General features: G+C 46.9%; 1 protein-coding gene across 4 annotated transcripts in view; it reads right to left on the minus strand.

The window, feature by feature from the left end:
- HERC2 (HECT and RLD domain containing E3 ubiquitin protein ligase 2) overlaps positions 1–3,539 on the minus strand; it is a 222,288-nt gene extending 218,749 nt beyond the window's left edge. For all 4 annotated transcript variants that reach the window (XM_040425137.1, XM_040425134.1, XM_040425136.1 and 1 more), the window contains exon 1: positions 3,426–3,539. The gene's annotated coding sequence lies outside the window, so the exon portion shown is untranslated. The remainder of the gene's footprint in view (positions 1–3,425) is intronic.
- Positions 3,540–11,748: the final 8,209 nt, after the last annotated feature.

The raw sequence follows: 11,748 nt of genomic DNA on the forward strand, positions 1-11,748 counted from the left end.
ATTAACATTGGGGGCCTAATCTGAGATCTGATTGGGGGTCTTATTAACACTCAGGGTCTGAGCGGAGGTCTGATAAAAAAAATATTTATTTCCTCCTGTAAAACCTAGATGCTTCTAATCGGCAGGTGCATCTTATAGAACGAAAAATACAGTAATCAGTTGAGGCCACCTTCTTCCAGTGCTTCACAGTCCAGTTCTGTGGCTCATGTGCTAATTGTTAGCGCTTCCACTGGTGGACACTGATCAGTAGGGGCACTTTTTCAGCTCTTCTTTGGGATCAGTCCAGACAGGTTAGTGTTTGTTCCCCACAGACATTGAGCCTTTGGTGCCTATGACCCTGTTGTCCATTCACCAGTTCTTCCTTGGACCACTGTTGGTAGGTACCAAGCACTACATACTGGGACCGCCTCACAAGACCTGATGTTTTGGACGTTCTGATCCAGTTGTCTAGACTTTACAATTTAACCCTTTACAAAGTTGCTCTGATCCTTAAGCTTGCCAACTTTTCCCTGCTTCAAACCCATTCAAGAACTGACTGTTCACTTACTGCCAAATATGGGCCAGTGTAATGAGATGATCAGGGTAATTATCTTCATATGGTTTCAATATTATGGATGATCAGAGTATATCTTAAAGGAGTTATTGCCTTTTTGGAGTAAAGAAGGTTGCAGTCCTCCCTGATGGTTATAATTTACATAAAGAGGTACAGTAAGGGCCCTATTCGGCTATGTACAAAACTCAAGCCATAATTCAGTCGCGCATGAGGTCTTAGGACAATACGTATTGCAGAGGGGGCAACAAAGTGCAAACCAAAATTAAGCCTTTTTGGGTCATGCCATCACACCCAACAAAATTTGTTGGATCTTCCCTCATTCCTTCCAAGAGAGAAAGCTGGCACATCATTTCTAATGTAAGGTGGGTGATTTTGGCGAGACCGGCCAACCACTAATGTGTATGAAATGCCAGCTGACAGTAGTTCAGGGGTGGGATCAGGTATGCCATTTGAGTTGGCTGGCACAGGTTTAGCCCCCTCTCCACATTGAAAACTAAGCATGCCATGCATGAATAGGGGGAGTTCATTAGGAATAGCTGTCAGTGTATGGCCAGCTTAAGGGCTGATTCACACAACTGTACTCTGTCCGTATCTCCTGGATCAAAGGCTCCCCTGAACAGACTGCATCGTAGCGATTTAGGATACATTCAGTTCCTATCTGATCTCAGGATGATTGTACTGTACTGACTGACATCAACATTATGGCCAGTGACTGTATCCTAAATCACTGTGAAGCCGCAGTCGGTATGGGAGATGCTGCCGACATAGGATTGTGTTTACCGGACCGAGCGTGCTCATGTGTATCGGCCCTAGAGCTCTGTGCCTATGAGAGCCGGCTTCCTCTTATTAAGGGGGTTACCCAAGGCTATAAAAAGATGCCCCATATGCCAGGCCGCTCACCATGAATATACTTACCTGGCTCCCCGTGCCGCTCCTGGTCCCCGCACCAGCGCTGCTGCTTCTGCGCAGGTGTCAGGGGAGGGCAGCCAATGGCAGGGGGGGTGGGGACGAGCCTCCCTAGCATCGAAGGTGACGCTAGGGAGGCTCGTCCCCATAACCAGCTGCCATTGGCTGCTCCTCCCCGACAATGGATGTTTTCATCCGTGCACGGGGAGAAGCAGCAGTAGCTGTGCGGGGACCAGGTAAGTATATCGTGTGTGAGGGGTCTGGCATATGGGGGAGCTTTTTTCAGTCTTGGATAACTCCTTTAAAGGCTCTGTAGCAGGTACAAAGGTCGTCACTACGTTATGTACATCCTAAGGATCCATGCACACGTCTGTACCCATTTTGCTGTTGGCAAATTGTGAATCTGCAAAACACGGATACCAGCTGTGTGCGTCCCACATTTTGCGGTCCCATACATTCCGCTCTATGGTAGAAATGACATGGCCATGGAACATACATACATACAGATTCAGACAGCACGTGGTGTGCTGTGCGCATCTTTTGCGGCCATAGTGAACGAGTCCACGTCTGATCCGCAAAATGTGCAGCTTGGGTGCAGACTTAAAATACGGTTGTGTGAATGGGCCTTGGATCTGGCATTTATTTCCACTACCTGCTGGCTAGAGAGAACCTACTCAAGTGGGGCACAAACAACCCCCAAACGGCTGCACCCTTCTACAACACAAGCAGGCAGCAATTCTATCTACTGTACTACACGCTTCTCCGGCTAATTATAAGGGCTCATTCAGACGGCCGTACGTACGAATGAGTCCGCGTCAGTTCCACAATTTTGCGGAAGGGATGTGGACCCATTCATTTCAATGGGGACGCAAAAAATGTGGACGGCACACAGTGAGGGAATCAAACATGCTGATTGCCCGAGCAAATACAACCACTGTATGTCTAAGGATACCTCACTAGGGGGGTGATAAACTAAGACAGTGAGAAATTACTGCCGGAAAAGACCAGACGGAGCAAGAGTAAGCACTAGGGATGAGCGAATCTACTTCGGACGAAACCGATTCACATAAAACTTTGTTCTAATACTGTATGGAGCAGGGGCTCCGTACTGTATTAGAATGTATTGGCTCCAATGAGACGAAGTCATTGCTTCGCATAGTCTCACGAGGCTTCGACTAATAATTTCATAAATTCATTTGTATTGTAAAAAACATTTCCCGAACTCGGGTCCCCTTCCACCAGATGTTTTATCCGAAGTCGAGTCACATAAAACTTTGTTCTAATACTGTACGAAGCAGGAACTTCGTACGGTATTAGAATGTATTGGCTCAGATGAGACGAAGTCATTGCTTCGCGAAGTCTCACGAGGCTTTGATTAATAATTTCATAAATTCATTTGTATTGCAAAAAACCATTTCCCGAACTCGGGTCCCCTTCCACCGGATGTTTTATCCAAAGTCGATTCGCTCATCCCTAGTAAGCACCATAAAGGAAGCCATGGCCAGGGAGGGCTCACAGGTTCCATACGTCTATCCTCAGGAAGGGGAGGGGTCCCTTATATACAAGGATAGGGTCAGATGGGTGCTTTGGACAGGGAAGAGCAGAGAACATCTGTAACGATGAGCGGCACAGCCGTGGGCATCGCCGGCTGTAACCAAACATTACATCACACGTGATCATTGGCATAAACCTATCAAGGGTTACATCCTATCGTCCAGAAAGTCCAACTGTCCGGCAATAAATACAAAGAAAAAGAATCAGGTCTCTGGAAAGCCTAGAAAGCGCTCCAGCCGGGTGCCTGCAGCATCTCTACCTTCTGTGCATTTCCCACTGCTGATCCAGAAGGTCTGCTCCAATAGGAGTAAAGGCATCTCACTACACCCGATCACTGCGGTGCTGCAAGGGAGGATGCTACATGATCATCTGGATACCAGGCACGTCCACCTGACAGTGCGGCCCCACTCACCTGATAAGACTGCCCCGGGAGCCTACAGGGGGACAACAACCCCCAGCGGGTCACAAACACAACCTGCCACAGCAGGTACCCAGCTCACCCGTCAGGATCAGGCGGCTTCTGTGGGCAACACAGGAAGAACAAGACGCAGCCTGCAGGACATCGGCCAATCACGCCGCGCAGCACAACGGCATCGACGAATCAGCGCCGTGGATGGGCGGGACATCCTTCTAGAGCTGCAAAGGGGAGGGGTGTGGGTGGAGCGTAGACGTCAGTCCTGGATTAGTCACGTGACATGTTGCCAGGCGTCTAGAAGCGTTTACCGTGCGTGCTGTACACACGGGGTGCACGCTGGCCTTGTAATGTTGAGGGCAGGGGGGAGGACTCGGTGGACCCTCATGTAGCTGTTAGTTGTCCTCCTCTGACAGGTTCTTTTCAGCACTGGTGAGCTGGAGGACAACCAGTGTGGCCGCCATTAGGGTTCCTAGGGTCTTCTAGACTAGAGTACTGACTGGTGGTTGGGACTAGAATGTATGGGTTCCTAGGAGAATAGGTGATAATCGTGTTTAGTAGGCACGCTGAGTATTAACGCCATGTTGTATGTGGTGACAACACAGGTGGCCTGGGATGACCATCGGAGCCATACACCCTCAGCGGGGGTATCGATGGACGTTGTGGATATTTATGTGTGGAACTGCACTGTAGATGTTGAGAAACAGCACTTTAATTTCTGGTATGTGCCTGAAAGTAAGGGGTTAATTGCCTTGCAGTCAGATGGAGTGCTGAGGACCAGCCACACTGTGTGGGGGTAAGTAACACTGCCCTAGGGATCTAGACAGAAGTTGGAGCAGCAACAGAGAGGAGCGTTGTGCTGGGGCAGCCAACAGTAGTGTTCCCTACCCCTCACCCATGAGCATTCAGGGCACCTGGAATAGGCCACTTCAGAAGGAACCAAACAGCCAGCCTGCTGCAGAGAAAAACTCCGGTGTAGATTGTAGGAAAAGTTGTGGAATTATGGAAGTCACAGGATTAATAGACAAGATTAAAAAGAAATTAAACAAAATATTAAAAAATTCTGGATTTATTCGAGTACCACATGGAGAAATTCACACACTTACATGCCTTGGCATGCTATCAGTGAGGTTATTACTGGTTGAGGTATGTTTTGCCACTCTGAATGCACTTGGGCACACAGATCGTCAAGATCCGCAACTGTCACTCCCTTTGCAAATGCCGACCAATAACGTCCCAGATGTCCTCGATGGGAGACAAGTCTGGAGATGCTGCAGACTATGGTAGCATGTTTAGGCCAAGCAGGCTGCTCACAGTAGTATGAGCAACATATACGACCTGACATTATTCTGTTGAAAAATGGCCATCCCACTGGTTCAGTGACCAAGTCATTCTAGTGTACCTGGAATGAAGACTAGAGGAATCCAGCTACTGTACACTATGCCACCACACACCATAATCCTGGGAGTAGGACCAGTGTGACATTCCCTTGTAAAGGCCTCTTCATGGCATTGCCTATGTGGTCAGCTATCGTTGCATCCCAAACAAAAGTGGGACTCATTGCTGAAGAGGATAGACCTCCAGTCCAGCCTCCATTGCAGTCTTGCGGCCCACCATGATAAGCTTTGTGAGAGGTGGCATGAGATGAAGGAAACACCTGAAGCTGGACGTCTGACCCGTAGTCCAGTGTCATGCAAACACCTTCTGATGGCTTGTGTAGACACTTTGCCAACCTGGGCCTGGGGTGGGATGTCCAATTTCACTTGCAGTACAGAATGGATCACTACACACCATTATTCTAATCAGGCAATCAGCCTGTGCAGAGGTTTACATCTCTTGCTTTTAATCCAGCTCATCATTCATTTTCACTGAAACACACAACATTCAACAGTGCTAATATCTTAGCTATTACCCCAACTCCCCTGACTAAGCCGCATCGCGGCGAAACATGTCGCGGGGGTAGTGTTAGTTTGCACATTTTAGGCAGGATACAGTACAGGGCTATACATTGAATACTATTGTAGGGGTAGAATCCGGATCAGTCACCCCGCAACTGTGTGTGTGCTCAGCGGGAGATTAGCTTCCAAAACTTTTGGAGACGGTGTAAGTGAATATGGATGCCTGATATATAGGGGTTATTGAGTCCACTATACTTGGTCTGTGTAATCCTATAAGAGGACATTGACTGCGGCAATTTTCAATATAGAAGTGAACAGTGGAACCCAATTATTCACCACTAGTGATCACACCAGTTAATAAAACATACACAGAGCTGTGGCAGTAATATACAGTCGTGGCCAAAAGTTTAGAGAATTACATAAATATTGGAAAAGTTGCTCACCTTTTCTTCTCCGGACAAGCCTTTTTCCAGATGCCCCAAACAATCGGAAAGAGGCTTCATCGGAGAATATGACTTTGCCCCAGTCCTCAGCAGTCCATTCACCAAACTTTCTGCAGAAGAAGCTGAGGACTGGGGCAAAGTCATATTCTCCGATGAAGCCTCTTTCCGATTGTTTGGGGCATCTGTAAAAAGGCTTGTCCGGAGAAGAAAAGGTGAGCGCTACCATCAGTCCTGTGTCATGCCAACAGTAAAGCATCCTGAGACCATTCATGTGTGGGGTTGCTTCTCATCCAAGGGAGTGGGCTCACTCACAATTTTGCCCAAAAACACAGCCATGAATAAAGAATGGTACCAAAACACCCTCCAACAGCAACTTCTTCCAACAACAGTTTGGTGAAGAACAATGCATTTTCCAGCACGATGGAGCACCGTGCCATAAGGCAAAAGTGATAACTAAGTGGCTCAGGGACCAAATTGTTGACATTTTGGGTCCATGGCCTGGAAACTCCCCAGATCTTAATCCCATTGAGAACTTGTGGTCAATCCTCAAGAGGCGGGTGGACAAACAAAAACCCACTAATTCTGACAAACTCCAAGAAGTGATTATGAAAGAATGGGTTGCTATCAGTCAGGAATTGGCCCAGAAGTTGATTGAGAGCATGCCCAGTCGAATTGCAGAGGTCCTGCAAAAGAAGGGCCAACACTGCAAATACTGACTCTTTGCATAAATGTCATGTAATTGTCGATCAAAGCCTTTGAAACGTATGAAGTGCGTGTAATTATATTTCACTACATCACAGAAACAACTGAAACAAAGATCTAAAAGCAGTTTAGCAGCAAACTTTGTGAAAACTAATATTTGTGTCATTCTCAAAACTTTTGGCCACGACTGTACAACCTATAGGAGGAGTAGTGCCACATCTCAGCTGATCTCCAGTACAAAGCACTTTGTTATCAATTAATAATATATTGTTAGTGATAGGCCTCATGCACACGACCGTTTTTTGTGGTCCGCATCCGAGCCGCATTTTTTGCGGCTCGGGTGCGGACCCATTCACTTCAATGGGGCCGTAAAAGATGCGGGCAGCACTCTGTGTGCTGTCCGCATCCGTTGCACCGTTCCGTAGCCCCGCAAAAAAAAATTGCATGTCCTATTGTCCGTTTCGCGGACAAGAATAGGCATTTCTACAATGGGCCGCCCGTTCCGCAAATTGCGGAAGGTACACGGGCGGCTTCTGTTTTTTGCGGACCGCAAAAAACGGCAAGGTCGTGTGCATGTAGCCATAGGCAGAGCATCTATTGAGAAAAGCTTTGGGGAACAAAGCTCTTAACACATAGTGCTGAGCACCTGTTCAGTGACCATTTACTACACATTGGGATAAGACATAAGCCCATAACTGCCTCCTGATAGTTTTAATCACCTAATAGTGTTTGGTTCTTTCATAGTGTTTTAAATGAATCATAGTAAAGTTTGTAGTTTTACCAATACTATGTAGGACCCCTAAAGGGTCTTTTGGTCAACTGACTGCACGTTATTTTTGATTTTTTTTATATCTTAGCCTAGGCGTATAGCAATCTGCCAGGGTAATAAACCAGGGTCTCTCAGTTCAAGGAGTCTGTCTCTCTTAGTTTGCAACAAGTGGCGATAACCGACAGATCAACAAACAGGAGGCATCGCACAATCATCCCACAACTTGATTTTTGAGGTTTCACGAGGCTAAAAAAACTTTGCTTTCAATCCGGCTTTATGCCCCTCCCCCATGCCACAGATTGGAGCTAGGTGCTTGAAAATTTGATCATTTGCAGATCTTAGCGACATCTGCTAGTTTCTTGATTTGCATAACCTTAAAGTTTGCCCTTCTTGGTGTTGGAATTTCAGAATTGAGGAGTGTAAACCAAATCTGTCACTGAGTTTTTGTGGGGTTGTTGACCTTTTGTCATCTCCACCTTTTGAGATAGGTCATCAATATAAAAAAAAAAGCGGACAACCCTTTTAAAATGATAAACATCCTATACTCCCCTCTTTTTACCCTGCTGCCCTCTACGTTACAGCTCCATTCCACCTCCCACTGAGGAGAGTATAGGACGTTTTATGCTTTCTTTGTTTTATTAAGACATTTAGTGACATAGAGCCCTGTTTTAGGCAACTTGAACAACCCGTTTTAAACTTCAACTTCCATAGCAACCCATTGGCACCCGCAGTTGTTTCAGAGGTTGGCTGTTAGGGTGACAGATGGGGCCCTTCCCTTAGATACCACAGTTGCTACTGACCACAGCTAAGGGGTTAAGTGTCCAGGATCACAGTTATCTCCAATCCTGACCATTGCAATATACAGTTGAGCACCAGCCATTCCAGCATGTAGAGTGGATGCTGTTAAAGGGGTTGCCAAGGATCAGAAAAATATGGTTGCTTTTTTCCAGAAACAGACCCACACCCGTCAATGGGTTGTGTCTGGTATTAGTGCTACGTTCTATTGAAGTGAGCTTCAATACCACACACAACCTGTGGACAGGTGTGGTGCTGTTTTTGTAAGAAAGTAGCCACATTTTTATGATCCTGGTCAACCCTCTTAATGTCTGTGTTACAAACCATGCTCTATAAGTGTACTACATTGTTTAAAGGGGTTGTCTCACTCAGCAAGTGGCATTTATCATGTAGAGAAAGTTACTACAAGCCACTTACTAATGTATTGTGATTGTCCATATTGCTTCCTTTGCTGGCTGGATTGATTTTTCCATCACATTATACACTGCTCATTTCCATGGTTACAGACCACCCTGCAATCCATCAGCGGTGGCCGTGCTTACACAGTATAGGATAAAGCACCAGCCTATGTGCGCTCCCACGGTCCCGGCCACCTGAGAGGCTGATGCTTTTTCCTATAGTGTGCAAGCACAACCTCTACTGATGGATTGCAGGGTGGTCTGTAACCATGGAAACGAGCAGTGTATAATGTGAAGGAAAAATGAATCCAGCCAGCAAAGGATGCAATATGGATGATAATAATACATTAGTGGCTTGTATTAACTTTCTCTACATGATAAATACAACTTACTGAAGTGAGACAACCCCTTTAAGGTGCTTAGTGAATAGATAAAAAAAAAAAATCTCATGTCATTGGGGGACACAAGACCATGGGTACAGCTGCTAACAGGAGAATGACACTAAGTTAAAATTGTTAGCTTCTTCTACTAGCTAGGAGGCTTGTGTCTTTCTGGGTGGATTAACCTCCCCTGGGAACAGCCAGACTGCATACTCTGCAGTTCAATCTCTGCTATTTCAATAAGGCATCATTTCTTGGGGGACCCCCATCTTTCTCTTGGCGTCTCCACTTACTGCTCTCCAGGGGCCAACCTTCTATCCTTGCCAGGCCTCAGCTATTAATTGAGGCTACGGCTTTGCCTACTTATTCTCCAGGTATCAGCGCAGATGACCCCATGTTAGGCTTCTCCTTGCCATTTCTCATGTACAAAATGCAATTTAAAGTTGCACCACTGACAGCAGGACCCCCTTTGTACTCCATATCAAGAACCTGTGTCATCTAATGCCCCACCACCCCCTGAGCAGGTTTCTTCCTGCAGCTGAACTGTAATGGGCTCACTCTCTTTGGTGGTGGCCGACTTTACAGAGGTCTCTCAGTCCATGCTGGGTGTAATGTGTGGTCTAGCTGATCCAAGCTCCCCCTTTCAGTAACCCTTTAACCCTCCCCCATATTCAAAGTCCCTCCATGTGGCAGGACAACCCTGAAGTAACCCAGAGCTGAACCTTCATACCCCTGGTCCCTGTCCTTGTCAGATTATCAAACAAATTTGAATATCAGAACATCCACTACTCATCCAGGAGGTCACTAAAGAACCCAGAACAACATCTAAAGCAGGCATCCTCAAACTGCGGCCCTCCAGCTGTTGCAAAACTACAACTCCCAGCATGCCCGAATAGCCTACAGGTATCAGCCTACAGCAGGGCATTGTGGGAGTTGTAGTTTTACAACAGCTGGAGGGCTGCAGTTTGAGGATGCCTGATCTAAAGCATTGCAGGCCTCACTTGCCTCAGTTAAGGTTAGTGTTCATGATTCAACAATAAGAAAGAGACTGGGCAAAAATGGTATCCGTGGGAGAGTTCCAAGGCGAATACCACTGCTAAAGAACAAAAGGCCCATCTCACATGTGCCAAAAAACATCTTGATAATCTCGAAGCCTTTTGGGAAAATATTTTGTGGACTGACAAGACAAAAGTGGAACTTTTTGGAAGATGTTCGTCCTGTTTCATCTGGCGTAAAACCAACACAGCATTTCAAAAAAAGAACATCATACTGACATAATGGTAGTAGTGTGATGGTCTGAGGCTGCTTTGCTGCTTAAGAACCTGGATGACTTGCTGTAATTGATGGAACCATGAATTCTGCTCTCTACCATAAAATTCTGAAGGAGAATGTCCAGTCATGAGTTCATGACCTTAAAGAGGACCTTTCACTAGATTAAAAAATCTAAACTAACTATACAGACATGGAGAGCGGCGCCCAGGGATCCCCCTGCACTTACTGTTATACCTGGGCGCCGCTCCGTTCTCCCGGTATAGGCTCCAGTATCTTCATAGTTAGGCTCCACCCAGTGGAACCTGCCGGCGTTTCTTTCTCCCATGCTGTAGCGCTGGCCAATCGCAGCGCTCAGCTCATAGCCTGAGAGAGAAAAAAACCTCTCAGGCTATGAGCTGAGCGCTGCGATTGGCCAGCGCTACAGCCTGGGAGAAGAAGACGCCGGCAGGTTCCACTGGGTGGAGCCTAACATGTGAAGATGCCGGAGCCTATACCGGGAGAACGGAGCGGCGTCCAGGGATAATAGTAAGTGCAGGGAGATCCCTGGGCGCCGCTCTCCATGTCTGTATAGTTAGTTTAGATTTTTTAATCTAGTAAAAGGTCCTCTTTAAGCTTAGGCATCCTTTGGTTCTGCAGGACAATGATCTGAAGCACTCCAGCAAGTCCACCTCTGAATGGTTGAAAAAAACTAAAGGTTTTAGAATAGACTAGTTAAAGTCTGGACTTAAATCCAATTGAGATGCTGTGACATGACCTGAAACAGGCCATTCATGCTCGAAAACCCTCCAATGTGGCTGAAATGAAAAACAATTCTGCAAAGAAGAGTGGGCCAAAATTCCCCCACAGAGATGTGAAAGACTCATTGCCAGTTATCATAAACACTTGATTGCAGTGCTGCCAAGGGTGGCACAACCAGTTATTAGGTTTAGGGGGCAATTCCTTTTTCACATAGGGCCGGGTTGGTTTGCATAGCTTTTTTCCCTTAAAGGGATTCTGTCACCTCGTATAACACAAATTCAGATTTTAAACCAGTCATGCTCCACAGCTTACCTTGAATCGGCTGTGCTGTTTTTTATTGTAATCCGTCCAGCAGTTTTGCAGAAAAACGACTTTTATAAAACCCTGAAGGTGCCCAGAGGGGCGTTATGTTCCCCTTTGTGTGCCCAGTAACGCCCCTCTTACAGTGCCCAAAACGCCTTCCTCCAGAATCCCTAACCGCCCACAGCGTCTCATCCCTCTCCTCCCCCTCCCTGACGGCCGAGCGAAGTCTCGCGCGAGCATCGGACGTCACTGGGCTCGGCGCATGCCCAGTGATGACGATGAAGCTCCTGCCCTTAGTCTCCAGCAAATAGCACTGGGGCAGCCCTCAGTGGGTACTGCGTCTGCGCGAGACTTCGCTCGGCCGTCAGGGAGGGGGAGGAGAGGGATGAGACGCTGTGGGCGGTTAGGGAAAAGCCTGCCAGAAGCACTAACTCAGATGTGAAGGTAGCCTAATACAGGTCCACATACCTCTTATATCAAGTGACGTCTCCTTTGATGTAGATCTTCTCTATCCTCATCTTCTCCTTTCAGACTAGACCACCATGATGATTTCTTTCAGCCATCTCATCTCTCGGCAGAGTTTGACAGACAAAGTTCTTAGTTTCCTAGTTTTCCATCATCCTCC

Source organism: Bufo bufo, chromosome 3 (genome assembly GCF_905171765.1).
Source record: "Bufo bufo chromosome 3, aBufBuf1.1, whole genome shotgun sequence".
In the NCBI taxonomy this organism is placed as follows: domain Eukaryota; kingdom Metazoa; phylum Chordata; class Amphibia; order Anura; family Bufonidae; genus Bufo; species Bufo bufo.